Consider the following 2,457-nt stretch of genomic DNA (forward strand, 5'->3'; position numbering starts at 1 on the left):
TGGCTGGCGACCAGTCCAGGGTGTACACCGCCTCTCGCCTGAAGACAGCTGGGATAGGCTCCAGCACCCCCACGACCCACGGCCAAGACAATCTTGGCACAAGACATTGATGATCTTGTAATCGGCATGCACGCAGGTCAGACGCTCCCTGGTTGCACACTCTATAATGCTACACAGACAACTGCTCACTTACACATTAAAATAGTTAGGACACAAAATAGGTTAAGACAAACAGTTAGGACAAAAATTGCTACTTAAAGCTCAACTCTCCTGACTCGTCAAACTTGACCAAGTAACGTTGGAAAGGTATCGGACTTCAGTAACATCGGAGCATCTCTAGTATTTACTTACCTTTGGCTTTCTTCGCTAAGTTTCTTCATCACTTGGCCGAGTGTGAAAAGGCTGCGATTGATATTGCAGCCTTCTTTGAAGCGGGTTCCTATGATAATAAGACAAGGAGATTAGCGTTTAGTCAAGTACGTACACAAACAACTGGAACAACTTGTCATTGAAGTGAACTTTACCTTCTGCACTCGTTTGGCTCGCTCTCTCTGATCCAGCCAAGTCAACTAAATTCTGACATACAGAAGACAGAGATCAATACATTTAAAAAATATACTGTTTAATTAAAGAAAAGGAGCTAGCAAAAAAAGAAGCCAGTTTACCAAATGGGAAACAATAACAGCTCCATCTGCATTTATTTCACTCTCAAGGATCTAAAAGAGAACACAGAGGATAATTGATTGTTTCAACTGCATAATTGAGTCAATTATGCATAAATTAATCCAATCAAAAAGCAGCAGTAGCCTTATCAAACCAAAAACAAGACATATCCGTTATAACGGAAACTTAATCATTTAATTTGTGAAAGATCATTTTATATAACATACCATTCGAAAAATCGTGTGTGATCGGCTGCTCCGCTGGTTCATTTTCGTCTTCTCATAGTGCCGATTCTCTGCAGGGCAAAAAAAACACACCATGAAGCAATGCCAAGTGTAAACCGCCAAAGAAATCATACAGAGGAGCGAAAACGTCAGACTTACTTTCTCCTTTACGAATCCAAGCGAGGGCTTGTGCAGGAGATTTCACGACTTCTTCAGTCAGTCAGTGGATTGAAATTAGGTTGAGCGTTTCAAATTGGAATGCATTCTATAATACTATAGAGTTGTGTGTGCACGGCAATTATCGGACCGTTTTGTTTGTTTCTTTCAGCTTTTTCCTAATTTCGGAGTCACCACAGCTGATTTTTTTTCCCGTGACATGCAGCAAACTTTCACCACATCTGACAAATTGCAGTCCTGTTGATTCATTTTCTACCGCGAAGAGGGTGTGCTGGAGCCTATCACAGCTGTCTTCGGGCGAGAGGAGGGGTACACCCTGGACTGGTCGCCAGCCAATCACAGGGCACATATAGACAGACAACCATTCACACTCACATTCATACCTATGGACAATTTGGAGTCGCTCAATCGTGGTGGAATGTCATTACAAATACTAAACATGTTAAACACTGACGAAAGTTGGCAGGGCCTCCTCTTACGGCACATGAATGTAAGCTTAGTTAACTTAGTTTAACATGCTAGTTTGCCACCCAGATAATCTTAGACACACACACACAATACATTCCATGAGTGTGTGTGTAGGTTTTCGCCGTTTTTTCCTCCCACATTCCAAAAACATGCTACTCCTGCTATTGGCGACTCCAAATTGTCCATAGGTATGAATGTGAGTGTGAATGGTTGTTTGTCTATATGTGCCCTGTGATTCAGGGAAGTCAGCTGGGATAGGTTTCAGCATACCCACGACATGAAATAATGGAATGGCCTTTATTGTCATTATACAAGGTGTACAACGAGATTGGAGAGCTTCTCCTTTCAGTGCAGTAGTCAAGTTAAAAAAAAAAAAGTATATAAAAGTAGAGTAAAAAAGACAATTTAACAAGATATATACAAGATATCAAAAATATACATATAGTATTGCACAGGAGCATATGCAGGAGCAGACATATTGCAGATATATTAATTTTAGTGCAATGGTAAATGGGTCATAGTGCAAATAATGACTGGTGTATACAGATGAGTAAAGTCACATATGAGTGTATTGTATTGGGTTGTTAAATAAATAAATATGAATTGAGGTAGTAACAGAGGCAGTGATGGAAATATTGCACATTTGCATTACGCTAATGACCGAGCTCGTTGTATGTCTGTCTGTAAATAAAAAAGTGGGTCACGACTAAACAACCAGGTTGAGACCCCTTGTACTGCATGATTATGATGCAACAATGAAAAGGCTGCATTTTTTTTCCTCTCTCTGAAAAAAAAAAGTCAACTTACATTAATTGTCTCTCTGACTTCTAGAGGTTTTCTTTTCCAGCTGTCCACAAGGAGATCAGTCACTGTTTCATTGTAGATTTCCATGTAAGATACCCTCAGAAGAAACTTCTTATTTGGA

The 2,457-nt window shown here is 40.1% G+C and overlaps 1 long non-coding RNA gene across 1 annotated transcript; it reads right to left on the bottom strand.

The window, feature by feature from the left end:
* Positions 1-523: 523 nt before the first annotated feature.
* On the bottom strand, positions 524-1,107 carry LOC144898137 (uncharacterized). The gene is made up of 4 exons (XR_013627039.1): positions 1,047-1,107; positions 891-958; positions 666-716; positions 524-576 (listed from the first exon to the last, which is right to left on the bottom strand). It is a non-coding gene; the product is annotated as an uncharacterized LOC144898137 (long non-coding RNA).
* Between the last annotated feature and the right edge of the window lie 1,350 nt (positions 1,108-2,457).

The sequence above is a fragment of the Doryrhamphus excisus genome, linkage group LG2 (genome assembly GCF_037039965.1).
Source record: "Doryrhamphus excisus strain RoL-2023G ecotype Guam linkage group LG2, RoL_Dexc_Guam_v1.1, whole genome shotgun sequence".
In the NCBI taxonomy this organism is placed as follows: domain Eukaryota; kingdom Metazoa; phylum Chordata; class Actinopteri; order Syngnathiformes; family Syngnathidae; genus Doryrhamphus; species Doryrhamphus excisus.